The 14,276-nt window shown below is 42.5% G+C and overlaps 1 pseudogene; it reads right to left on the reverse strand.

The window, feature by feature from the left end:
- Positions 1-11,770: 11,770 nt before the first annotated feature.
- LOC112471948 lies at positions 11,771-11,889 on the reverse strand (annotated as a pseudogene).
- Positions 11,890-14,276: the final 2,387 nt, after the last annotated feature.

Raw genomic sequence — 14,276 nt, forward strand, 5'->3', positions numbered from 1 at the left:
TGAAAGAGGAGGCCACACACTGGATGATTCTGGAAAAGGCAAGAACTACGGAGACAGTAAAAGACCCATGGTTGCCAGGAGTGAGGGAGGGGTGACTAGGTGGAACACAGAGGATTTTCAGGGCAGTGAGACTACTCTGTGTGAGACAGCAGTGGTGGATCCATGTTGTTCATGTGTCCAAACCCACAGAATGTACAGCACCGAGTGTGACCCTAACGTACACTATGGACTCTGGATGATGACGTGTCCATACAGGTTCATTGGCTGAGACGAACGCACCACTCTGGGAGAGGATGCTGATTGTGGGGAAGGCCATGTGTCGGGGAAGTCCTTGTACCTGCCCCTCAATTATGCTGTGAACCTAAAACTGCTCTAACTAAAGTTTATTTAAAAAAATGTAAAAAGCAATATTGGGGCAAACCTTTCTCTTTCCCCTGGAAGGCAAAGTTCTTCTGGGGGCTCTCTCTGCACCCCATCTCTGTTCTACCTCAGAAATCAGCACCCAAAACTGTGTGTGCTCCCGAACTCCTGGCTAGGACCTGGATGGGGATTTGCCGCCAGTCCTTTCCTGCTACAAGTCTCATCTCCATCCTAATGTCCTGGCATCTGGGTACATAAGTACCTGCTTTCAGCACTTTTGAGGCCAGAATTGAACAGGACAGGGGACATGAGCTGGGCAGTGGGCTCTGAACCACCTTCCTCTCTGAGAGTAGGGGGCTGGAGATGGAGCAGGAGAGGCCTCCCACAGTCCTGTTGTGTGGGATGGTCATGCTGGACATCATGGTCCAGAAGCCAGTCGTTGGTGAGGCAGAGAGATTGGTCACAGAAGGCAGGATCTGTTCCCTGATGCCTCTCCACTCTGGGTAACAGTCTGCCAAGGTGCACTCCGCTTGGACACCTTCATCCTGTGTAACTTGGATGTGGACTGTGAGCTCTGAGCCCAGGGAACAGACACCCACTCCAACATTTGTAGCCACCCCACTTCCACCAGAAAAATGAAAATCTTGAGACTTTCTAATAGGTGTTAGGGATTTTTCATGAACTACCTATCTTGTGTAATAGTTACACCCCAAATATGTTACCCTCATTCCCCGAAAAGAACAGGACAAAATAGATAAGTTTCAGGAAGAATAAATATCTTTTCTTTGTTGTAAAATGATAAGTGTGGGCCCTGAATACAGATTTGTTGACTTCAAACATGAGCCGGGGTTCACTGGTTCTCCCACTCCCATATGCACTCTCCTCTCTCTCTCTCCCTTAATCTCTCTTTCTCTGTCTCTCTGTCTCTCCCTCTCCTTCCCTTCCTGTGTTTCTGGGTCAATGGGGAAATGGAGAGAAAGAGAATTAGAACACAAAGCCACACGTTCTGAACCATGTTTCCTGAGAAACCTGCCCTGTGAAAGCACCTGGGAATGAATGTGCCTGGAAGCACATGTGGTGGGAAGTTATCAGGTTTAGGGACTTCAGGCCACAATGGGACGACCTGGAGTTGGAACTAAACTTTGGGGAAGAAGCTCTTGGAGAGATGTGGGTTCTGCCTCACTTGCCACCCTCGGCCACAGCTTGGCCTCCTGGAACACGGCACCATCTCTGAAGTGGCAGTGGAATGTCCCATTATCAAAAGCATTGATGTTGTGTATCCTCACCACAGCTTGGCCTTGGGCCAGCCCCGCCCTCACAAATGTTGTCCTTTCCCAATACCACTCCATCTGTTCCTCCTGCATGTCCTCCCCTTTCCTGTGCATGTGCATGGCTGGCAAGGGCTGGTCGCTGTACCACCGCAGGTCCATGTCCTCGATGCTGACATTGAGGGACAGGTGGCACAGTAGCTCCGTGTCTTCCCCCATCATAGCCAGAACAGTTTCTCCGGGCACAGAGATGGTGAAATCAGCTTTCCCTTAGGGGCAGATCCCAAAGAACTGGGTAGGCCAGGTGCAAGTACCCCAGAGCCTTTCCACCCGTGACCACGGTCCTCTTGGAAGGATTCTGTGGATCCTGAGCCAACATGGGAAGGTGTCAGCTCAAGTTCTCTCTCTGGCCTTCCTCTCTTATTTTTTTATTTTTTAGGCAAGGCAACCCTCGGTTGACCTCACAGATTGCAAGGACCTTGTCAACTTACAATCCCTTATTTTATTTATTTATTTTTTTACACCTACAGCACCTGGTCTTCCTAGATGGTCTCCCATCCAAGTACCTTCCGAGATCAGATGGGATCGGGATTGTTCAGGCTAGCGTGGTTGTAGACTTGGCCTTCCTCTCTTTGTACTGGGCCATCCTCCTAAGGTGGGGAAGCGGGGCTCTTACCATGTCTAGGGGTGGGGCTGGACAGGAGCTGCAAGAGGATGAGGGTGAGGGAGAAGCTGTGTGGAAAGATGTCTTGGCCATGTATCTTTTTCATCCCTGCTGGGGACAGAGGACCCACTTCCCAGATATTGGAGATAAGGCAGGATGGAATAAATTTCTCTGTCTGTCTCCGTCTCTCTATGTCTTTCTGTTTCTTTGTCTGTCTCTCACTTTCTTACCTCTGTCTCTGTCTCTCTGCATCTCTATCTTTCTCTGTCTCTGTCTCTGTCTGTCTATCTCCCTCTCTGTCTTTCTGTCTCTATCTTTCTCTTTATGTCTTGTGGGATACAAGGCACCACCATGAGACTAACAGGAGTGAAGAAAAAAAAAATGACCTTGGAAAAGAAAGATCATTTCTAACCATCTCAGTCACTTCTACTCCCTAACAAGTTATTAATACTGAAGACTGAGAAACAACATCTGCCGTCTCTTCTTGTATCCATCTACTCATGGAGAACATCCCTCTTATTGTCATCCATCCTCCAGGGTGAAAGGGCTTCATTTCCTCGCCTACTCACGTAAGGTTATTGCCTGATCTCTAACTATGTTCTGTCCTGAAACATAAGCATACTGGGAGAGAAAACTCAAATTCTGATTATGAGAATCCAAAGTGAGAATTCTATCTACGAACCCCCCAAGAGACCTGCCAGGTGCAAGTACCCCAGAGCCTTTCCACCCGTGACCACGGTCCTCTTGGAAGGATTCTGTGGATCCTGAGCCAACATGGGAAGGTGTCAGCTCAAGTTCTCTCTCTGGCCTTCCTCTCTTATTTTTTTATTTTTTAGGCAAGGCAACCCTCGGTTGACCTCACAGATTGCAAGGACCTTGTCAACTTACAATCCCTTATTTTATTTATTTATTTTTTTACACCTACAGCACCTGGTCTTCCTAGATGGTCTCCCATCCAAGTACCTTCCGAGATCAGATGGGATCGGGATTGTTCAGGCTAGCGTGGTTGTAGACTTGGCCTTCCTCTCTTTGTACTGGGCCATCCTCCTAAGGTGGGGAAGCGGGGCTCTTACCATGTCTAGGGGTGGGGCTGGACAGGAGCTGCAAGAGGATGAGGGTGAGGGAGAAGCTGTGTGGAAAGATGTCTTGGCCATGTATCTTTTTCATCCCTGCTGGGGACAGAGGACCCACTTCCCAGATATTGGAGATAAGGCAGGATGGAATAAATTTCTCTGTCTGTCTCCGTCTCTCTATGTCTTTCTGTTTCTTTGTCTGTCTCTCACTTTCTTACCTCTGTCTCTGTCTCTCTGCATCTCTATCTTTCTCTGTCTCTGTCTCTGTCTGTCTATCTCCCTCTCTGTCTTTCTGTCTCTATCTTTCTCTTTATGTCTTGTGGGATACAAGGCACCACCATGAGACTAACAGGAGTGAAGAAAAAAAAAATGACCTTGGAAAAGAAAGATCATTTCTAACCATCTCAGTCACTTCTACTCCCTAACAAGTTATTAATACTGAAGACTGAGAAACAACATCTGCCGTCTCTTCTTGTATCCATCTACTCATGGAGAACATCCCTCTTATTGTCATCCATCCTCCAGGGTGAAAGGGCTTCATTTCCTCGCCTACTCACGTAAGGTTATTGCCTGATCTCTAACTATGTTCTGTCCTGAAACATAAGCATACTGGGAGAGAAAACTCAAATTCTGATTATGAGAATCCAAAGTGAGAATTCTATCTACGAACCCCCTAAGAGCCCTCTGTTTTCCTTTTCTCCACAAGGGGACTTCTATACCTGGAGGAGGGGGAGAGGCGGGACACAAATCCTGAGGCAAAACACTCTGTAAGCTTTCTTACTTATTGTGACCCCTTTTTAGAGAGAAAGTGTTCTGAAACATGGTTGCTGGTCTGGGTGATTCCACCCTCACAGGATTGTTGTTCATGTGAACAAATAAAGAGTTCCGTTAGCAGATGCTCTCATCCTATTTGGAGCTGCCCTTCTAGCAAATCCCTGGGGTCTCTTTGGCACTTGAGGGCAGGGAGAAAGTGGAGAAAGCAAAGATGTAGATGAAAGCTTGAAAATAGGAAGTACTCACCTAGCCAGAGTCCAGCTGTAGGCTTCCAGGGAAATTCTGGTGGTGTTGAGGGAATCAACTTAGTTCTCTGCAAATTTTGGGGGCACATAAAACACATGAACCACGCCGCCTCCAGGTGGTGATATGGGAAGGGAGGCTAGAAACCCGTGTAAACAGCTGAGTTCCCCAGTGTCTGTGGATTCTCTTATTACTGCCCTCCCCCCGCAAATAAGCAACTGTGCCTTTTTGGCAGTTGCAGCAGGAAAAAAAAGAGTGTTTCCTAAGGGGTGTGGTCAACAGAACTGAGCATATTGAGGGTTGAGGAGCAAGACCCTGGTAGCAGAAGATAAGGGGAGAGACAGTGACCAAGCGAGGTGGCCCAAGGAAGAATGGCTACTGGGCTGGTGCCAGGAGCCCCAAGGAGGAGTTGTGACTCTCGAGAGCCAGGATCAAGGTCAAGGGCAGAAGCTGGGGGACTCAGATAAAATTTCTTCATTATCAGAAGACCTCCAGTCCTGACCAAGCTGGCCAGAATCCTTCAAGAAAGTTTTTCACGATCAGGTTGAAATTGACCCAATTGTGGCATTTTCTCTGCAGACTCCTGTGCTGAAATTCGAGTGACCCCCTTCTCCACTCCCATGGCCTTGGCAGTCTGGTCTCACTAGGAGCTTGACTCAGTCTAAGCTCAGGACACCTGTTTCCTTGACTCTAAGTGACAAGCTTGGCCAAGTCGTGTCCCTGCCTATTTTTTCCTCTTATTGACTCAAAAGTCTGGACATTTTCCAGAAGAGTTTTGGTGAGAAGAGAGCTACAGGGAAGGGCTGCATTGTCTTCTTAGAGGTGAGGTGTTAAATTTCATTCGGTAGAATGTGATGGACTCAAGGTTTGGGTGCCCATTCCAGATTCAGTGCTCACCCAGGGGCTGAGGCTGCCAAAATTACCCCCAAATTCTCTCCTGCTTTCCTCCTAGGGTAGTGAACTTTTGGTAAGGCAGTTGTTTCCTCTCATATATAAATATGAATTACAAGCAGGATTATCCCTACTCCTCATTTTCATCTTCCTGTGTGCTACTTTAACCAGATAATGACATTGCCTAAAACTCAGCGTTGTATACTTATGAGACAGGAGGGAGGACTGAGGCTTTAACTAGAAAAGCAGTTCCAACAGAATACGATGCTTACCTAGCAGAAGGAAGGACCGAGTGAATCCTGAGGGAGGTGTGGGCTCCCCACCAACAGCCTATCAGCTGGATAAGTGGCCCAGAGCTTCTTTTCTGGAAGCAAGAGATACCAGAGACCTTCACCTCGACCTCCTCAAGTGCAGTGTAGACACTGAGATGAGGGACAGGTTCTCTGAAAGTGCAGAGGGAGGACAATGTGGGAAAGCTGATACAAGAGGCCACACAGTGTAGGATTCTGTAAATATGAAATGTCTACGAGAAGTAAATGCAGAGGGACAGAGAGCAGAAGAGTGGTTGTCAAGCACTGGAGAGATAAAGGGAAATGGGGCGAAACTATGTAGTGGCTTTGGAGGTTTTATTTTAGGGTGAAAAAAGTATTTTAGAACTAGATAGAAATGGTGTTTGCACAACAATATGGATATACTGTCACTGAGTTGTTTACTTTAATATAGTTAATTTTATGTTATGTAAATATCATCCCAATTAAAAATAAGAAAAAATAAAAATAAAAACAAAAAGGGGAATGAAAGACAAAAGAAAAATAGAAAAATAAAAACAGAAAAAGAAAAAGAAGATAAAAGAAAAATCAGGGAAAAAAAAGAAAATTGAAAAAAAGAAGTTAAAAAGAAAAAAGAAAATTAAGAAAAAAGAGAAAATTAAAAGAAAACTAAAAAATAAAAAAAAAGAAGAAAGACGAAAAGAAGAAGAAGTGTTGTGCTTACTTCTTACAGGTGGAATTAAGGTTAAAAAAAAAATACTATAACCAGTCTCATCAACTTTATTAAAAATGGGATTTTGCTGGCTCTTTGGCACCCCCTGCAGGAATGTGTGTGACAGTCTACCATTCCCTCTTACCAGTTTACCAGACCTGCCAGGGTCCCCTGCAGCTCCCCTATGTCCTATAGGTGGACTTGGCCCTGCACCCCGGGGAGTTTGCACACAGTTGTTTCAGATCCTCTAAGCTTTTCAAGTGCAGTCCCCACATCATGGCTACATTGGCCCAGTTCTCTGGACAGATTAACTCGTGAGGCTTTACAGTTTCTGCATCCATGGTGCCTGGCTTGGGTCCAGGAGAGCTCTCAGGATCCTTCCCTCTTCTTACTTTCCATGGGCCTCCCCTCCTTCAATGGGAATGCTCCCTGTTCTCAGTATTAGGTACAGTGCCATGTGGATGTAGCTGCAGCAGCCTTCTTAGAAATAGGTCTGTCAAATGTCAGTTTCCCTTGTTCCTTGTGCTTGGGAAACTGTTTATGAAATAAACACTGGATGAGTGCTATGAAGAGTAACAGCTGTAGGTGATGGTTCCTGAGGAAGTGGGACTTCTGGAGGTAGAGAGGAGTCCGTGTCCTTTAGGGCAGGGGTCCCCAACCCCCAGGCCATGGACTAGTACCAGTCAGTGGCCTGTTAGGAACTGGGCTGCACAGCAGGAAGTGAGCGGCAGGAGAGGGAGCAAAGCTTCATCTATATTTGCAGCCGCTCCCCAGCGCTGGCATGACCACCTCAGCTCCACCTCAGATCATCAGGCATTAGATTCTCTTAGGAATACCAACCCTACTGTGAATTGCGCATGCGAGGTATCTAGGTTGCCTGCTCCTTATGAGAATCTAATGCCTGAAGATCTGAGGTGGAGCTGAGGCAATGATGCTAGTGTTGGGGAGCAGCTGCAAATACAGATTAACATTAACAGAAAGGTTTGACTGCACAGAGACCATAATAAATCAATTGCTTGCAGACTCATATCAAAACTCTATCAGTGACTGGCAACTGACAAGCTGCATCTGGTGGCAGACTTTATAGTGGCGAGTGAATTGATGTACTTCAATTTTACAACTGCATCTGGTGGCATCTGATTCTGCATTATGGTAAGTTGTAGAATTATTTCATTATATATTACAATGTAATAATAATAGAAATAAAGTGCACAATAAAAGTAATGCACTGGAATCATCCTGAAACCATCCCGCCTAACCCGGTCCATGGAAAATTGTCTTCCACAAAACTGGTTCCTGGTGCCAAAAAGGTTGGGGTCCCATTGCCTTAGGGTGAGGGGAAAGCTCAGCAGGAGAGGGATAGAGGGCGGGTGCTTAATGGCATGAGCGGAACACACAGTGAAATGTTTGGGACAGAAAAGTAAGCACAATAGATGAAATAAATAGGGTTGGATCATTTTGCACCCAGTTGTACTTACTCATTGCAAACATTTTTGTGTCAGCTGTTCAGGCCTCTTGGAAAGCACCATCAGATAAAGTGAACACGATACCTTTTCCCTTGGGAGCTTACATCTTCTCCTCCTCCTCTTGCTAACAGCTTTATTCATGTATAATTCACATGCCACACACCTTGTCCAGTTAAAGTGCACAGTTCAGTGGTTTTGGTATATGCATGGACTTGTGCAGCCTTTGCCACAGTCAATTTCAGAAGCAGGGAGAGTTTGGAGAATGGTACATGGGATACTCTGAGGGGCAAGTCTAGGGGAATTGTGGCATACATTCTCATCTCCACTCACATCCTTTGGCCAGACCTGAGACAGCCCACTTCTGCAGGCAGAGGTGGTTGCCTGGATGTAACCTTTGTCTCACATGGGTGGGAGACAAAATGAGCCACATTATTATAATTTTTTCTCAGCATGTTAAAGGTATTTTTTCCCAATGTTTTGTGACTTCCACTGATGTTTTTCATGAATCCTAACATTTTTCCTCTTTCCCCTGGGTGATGCCATGAACTGGACTGGTTGCCTTGGACCCAGAGATTGGCTTATATCAGAAATGAGACCACCAGGCCTAGATTACTCACCCTGGATTGTCATAAGAGAGAGGAGTAAACTTCTGCCTCCTTTAACCCTCTCTGCATTAGGTCTTCTTGTTACAACTGCTTGGCTTACATTCTAAATAACTTGTTTAAGTCAACAGCGCTCTGCAAGTCCCCCTTTATGAGCAGCATTAACTTTGCATGTCTTCGTTGCCTCACATGAGGCTTTACATGTGACATAAAGGCAAATTTAACCAAATGGCCAAATTCAATAGAATTTCAAGCATTTTTTTCTTTTATTCAAGGTATGTGCCCTTGCATATTTGAATACAAAATATATTTCAGATTTGTTAGAGACACAAATAATGCTTTATCATTAATCCAGACTCAGTTATAATAAAAGAAATACGAATACAATTTTACATATATATTTTAATCCTCATGGGGCCAATAAAATGAACAAAGTTGAAATAGTGTAGATTTCAGTATCTTCTGTAGGAACTAGGTCTAATCGAGGCAAAAATAATTTGAGATAAGAATGATAAGAGTATGTTTCAAGAACGTCTCAAAAATAGAAATTTGTTTCATTTTCATTATTCTCTTCATATAACTAGTTTAGATGTATTAAGTCTTAAATGTTAAAATAGGAAAGATAAGCTCACAATTTTTTGTTATTAAAATATCATGATATCAGTCCTTAGAGCACAGTGAGTGACAATAACTCACTGTAACAAAGCTTTTGAATTATGAGGTGAAAATAAGGAGAGAACACAGAGTAACAGGAAAGATGAAGTGTAAGAGAGTGGGGGAGAGAGAGGAAATATACAAAATAAAGGGGTATCTATATACAGGTGTGGTCAGAAGTAGAAAAACATCTATAGGGAGGGAGGTCGGGTTTAACATAGAGAAAGGATCACTGAGTTAAAAGGTAGTCATTCTGGCCTTCAAAAGAACAACGACTATTACATTTATATTGAGGTAGATCTATCTCTCTCTCTTTGTCTATCTCTCTCTCTCACATGAGAATGTGCTAAGTCTTGTGCCTAAAAGGATGATTATAACAGTGTCTCTACTTATGAGGCAAATTGTCTAATTGGGAGATTTGTATCTCAACAAGTTTGCACAGGAAGGTTTAAAGTTCTATAATCCAGGCACATAGAAGGTGCTACAGAAAAAGTAGTTATTTATGTTAGGGGACAGGGAGTAAAATGTATTCAGGAGTATTTCACACAGACGTTCCTGAAAGATAAGTTGGTGTCTGTTATATAGAAATTGAGGAGACAGTTGAGTGGGGTTGGAGTCACCATCACCATTATTATCATCACCATTATCATCATCATAATCATCACCACCATAATCACCACCACCATCATCACCATCATCATCATCATCATCATCATCATCATCATCACATTCATCATTATCTCAATTACAATCACCATCATCACCACCACCATCTCCATCAGCATTATCCCTGCCATCATAATCATTATCACCATTATTACCATCACCTTCATCATCATAACCATCACCACAATCATCACCATCACCATCACCATCACCATCACCATAATCGTCATCATCATCATCCCATAGAGAGGCAATGACACGCTACCTATGGAGCTAAGTATTTTACATGCACTTTCTCCTTGAATAGTCAAAAGGCCCTTTGAAGCATGCATATTATTATTCTCATTTTCAGATATAGATACTGAGGTTTAGAATCCTTAAAGAGAGATCTTCAAGCATGAAGGCAACATGGAAAACTAGCTAATCTTTTCATAATAGGTCAAACTCTTAGAAATGCTAAATTAAAAGAAAAATACCCAAACAACTGAAAAAAGTGCATAATTGAGATTGAAAGGAAAAAGGGAAGTTTATAAGTGTCAAGACTGAAGAAGAAACATACGTTCGAGTAGTACCACAAAGCTGAGACTACTGGCAGATTTGGTTTACAACAAGTTGAGCAGGAGAAATGCATCATTGGGCTGAAATGAGGCAGAAAATTAGAAATCATACCTTACACAAATGTTAGACCGTACATGGGCTGTCCATTCTTTGTAAAGGTGACCAGAAAAAGAGTCTTCCCAGTTTTTCGTGAAGTGGGAAGTTTGGTAGGAAGTAGGAAGTAGGAAATTTGGGGCTTTGGGTGGGAAACTGTTTCCTATGAGAAATTAAAAACCCAGCTCTGCCCCAAACCATAGATAAACATTCAAAATTTACATTTACCGGAAGTTCAGAATCGAATCTCAATTATCTATTTTATCTACATTTATTTTATATTGTATCTATCGCCTATTATCTATCTATCTATCTATCTATCTATCTATCTATCTATCTATCTACCTACCTACCTACCTACCTACCTACCTACCTACCTACCTATTTACCTATCATCTATCAAATACTAGATAATAATAAAAGTGAACTTCACATTATGAAAAAAGGGCTAAAAAAAGCATGAAGTGGTGTGTTCAAGGACTCATAATTAGAAGGCAAACAACAAATTTGAAAAAAACTTAACAACAGATATCACAGACTAAAAGCTCATAATCAGAATATATGTAATAAAAGGGAGGATAAATATTCTTACAAGTCTATATGTGGCAATAACAACCTATGAAAAATGAGAAAAGATATGAACCAACAGCTCATAGAAAAGGAAACACTCTTGGCTTTTAAACATAGGGAATATGCTTAGATTAGCTCATAATAAGAGAAATGCAAGTGAAAGGATAAGGAAGTTTGATTAACACACTGTACTCTCACGAGTATGAGGAAACAGCACTTACAGATACTGTTTGTGGAAATTCAGATTTCACTCTCTAAAGCATGAAATCTAATAATAGCAACATGTTAGTGTACTATTAAGCTAAAAATAAAAGGCCAAAGTGAGAAGCAATAAGCATTATTTGAGATGAAAAAAGAATAGCTATTCAGGAAGCACAGATTTAGGGAGAAACTAAAAATAGTGTTCCAATTAGGGGACAAAAGCAAGGGGGTATTTATGAGAAGGGGCCAGGGAAAAATTATATCAGTATAAGATTCTATAAGATTCTGTTACTGGTTCAAAGTCTGTGTGCCTGATGCTTCAAAAGGACAATAAGCAAAACGTGAGAGTTTGGTATAAGGAAATGTTCACTGACCAAGAAGACACTCTCTCGAGAAGATGGGGAGTCCTTAGGGCTTCCTCAAGTCCATCTTAAGATAGCCCAGAATTCAGTCTTCTTTTACAACAAGGGGAGGGAGGATGGGTGGGGCAAGAGTGATTGATGACCGTAGGCATTCGAGTGCCAACAGGGATACTAGGAAGAGCATGAAATCTCTGAACCTCTTTGTTTCTAGTCTTGCTGATCTGAATCTGGTCTTGAGGCTCCTGAGAATTTTTTTTTTTTTTTTTTAAGGTGAGGCAACCCTTGGTTGACCTCATAAATTGCAAGGACCTTGTCAGTTTACAATCTCTTATTTTTATTTTTTATGCCTACAGCACCTGGTCTTCCTAGGTGGTCTCCCATCCAAGTACTAACCAGACCCGACCCTGCTTAGCTTCCAAGATCAGACGGGATCAGGCTTGTTCAGGTTGGCATGGCCGTAGAGACTTCTGAGAATTTTGATAAACAATCATTATTTTTGTACGTTTCCCCACCTCTTTGGGAGAGGTACCTTTTGGTAAGAGGTTGCTCTTCCAAAAATTCAAGCCTCAAATGGAACTCCTAATAATTTGCATATTTGCTATTTGCTCTTTGCCTGAAGCCATGGGAAAAATGCAAGCTAGAAGGTAGGGTCAGAGAGACTAAGCATTTCACTCAGTTATAATTCCATGAAGGTGAGAGAAAGCAAGGCAGAGAGTAGATTACAGAATAGTTAACAAATTATGTACTCTCCCAAGGGTGGTACTCCTCTGAGGAATCTGAAAAAGAGGATCACTCTGGGATTTCAAAGGCATGTTAACCCAGATGCACAGGAACAATGGACAAGGTTTACTTAGAGCAAAGATAACCTTTTACTAAGGAAGTTATGTGCCTGGGGCGTGACTACTCACCCACGACCTACCCAGTTAGGAATTTATGATCAGATAGCCCCATAAGGTTACTGTCACTGGACTGGTTAGCTCATTTTAGAGCCTTTTTTTTTTTGTTCACAATAGGGACGCTAATTCTAAACAATACTTATAATTTTCAGTCCAGTAGTCATTGGTCCAGTCGTCATAATATCTGCTTTCTTGTTACCTTGGCAAACAGTTCTTTGTGACATAATGTTGCTTTAGGCTGAGCCTATAGGTCACTTTGCCCATTTAAACATTCCAAAGTTTTGAGGCATAAGACAAAGCAGTTCTTGTGAAATGGCAGCTTTGACTTTATTTTAAAGTGGCTTTGTTTATATTAATATACTTTTTTTTTTTTACAACAATCATCCTTTCCTGTGGATACCTAACCATCCCAGTCTGGGACATGGGGCATTAAACTTGCGTTCAGTGAAGTAGGCACAATGCAATCCATTGCAGCATAATTCGTAAAAGCAAAAATGTAAACAATAATATCAAATGTACAGCAATTCCTAGGTGTCTAGGTACTTCTAAAAGTTATATACATGTATTAACTTTTTAAATCCTCACCCTAAACTCATGACATAGGTATTGTTATTTCCCCCATTTTAGAGATAAAGAAGCTGAAGAACTGAGAGGTTATGTCACTTGCCCAAGGGTATACATCTAAGTGGGAGGTGGGTGTCAACCCCTCTAGGGTGGTCCAGAGTCTGTGATATTATCCATTATGATGTATTCCTTTCAACAATGTAAATGTGTAAAAACAGGAGACTGATTGATTATTATGGATCCATGAAAGAGAATTAACAAAGGATGAGGCAGCTATGTATATACAGATGCACATCAAGAAGAAAGTCAAGGTGCAAAATAGTCCTGATTCCAGTATGTGTGTGGTTTTTCCCGCAGAGCCAAGCAATTAACTCACTTCTTCAAGGACACTGACCTGGAGTACTACAATTTAACTCAGTTCTTACATTTATTACTAGTTCTGGGGAGTCCCGGAACTCCTGTTGTAGCCACCAGCCCCCGATAGATACACGGACCACCAGAAATCAGTGAGTTATAGGAAACACACCCTTTATTCAGCCAGCTGGGTCTGCCAGGGGTACACAGACCCCAAATTAAGCAGCCTCAAAATGTAGAGGCACACGATTTTTAAGCTCTAAACCCCATTCTTCATCCTGTTTGAACACACAAGTCTATTTTTCTTCTTTTTACTAACTGTCAACCTACAGGTTGGTTGTGCAAGCGGGGGGTACAGAAGCAGAAAGCTTATTGTTAGAGTGTTATGTTCCCATGGGCGATAGCCAAACAGTAATTTTCCAGCCAGCACATTCCCCACTGGCCTTAGCGGAAAATCAAATCCTTGATTCTTCATGCAGAATTTGCTCATAGCCTCTATTTTGTAATACTAAAAGTCTAATAGAATTAATTTTCTTCCTTATATATGTAAACAAGAAATTGAAGAAACATGGGCTAAAAGTTAACAAGAGGAAGAAGAGAATTAAAAGTCCAGCTACAGCAGATAGAAGGGTTGTTAGCCATGGTAACCAATTGAACATCCTATGAAACCAGTTATTTGATTTTAGTCTCTGTTTTTCCCTGGCATCTAAATTTCTCTGTACTAGTCGTAATCTTTTTCTAATTATTCCAGAGTTATTGGCATAGAAGCAACAGGTTTCACCTAGAGCCATGCATAATCTATCTTGTTCTAAGAATAATACATTTAAACCTCTTCTATTCTGAAGGACTACTTCTGCTAGTGAATCGACTTGAAGTTCTAGCCTGCTGAGCTCAGTTAAATTTAGGGGAGTTCCTACTCTGACATAGTAAGGGGGTTTTGGGTTTAGGCACAACCAGCAATCTTGTCCTATGTCTCAGGTGGTCTTATTTAAGACCTTGTGTATTGTCGTTAGCAAAGTTATTAATGATCCTTCTG

Source organism: Pteropus alecto, unplaced genomic scaffold (assembly GCF_000325575.1).
Source record: "Pteropus alecto unplaced genomic scaffold, ASM32557v1 scaffold78, whole genome shotgun sequence".
NCBI lineage: Eukaryota > Metazoa > Chordata > Mammalia > Chiroptera > Pteropodidae > Pteropus > Pteropus alecto.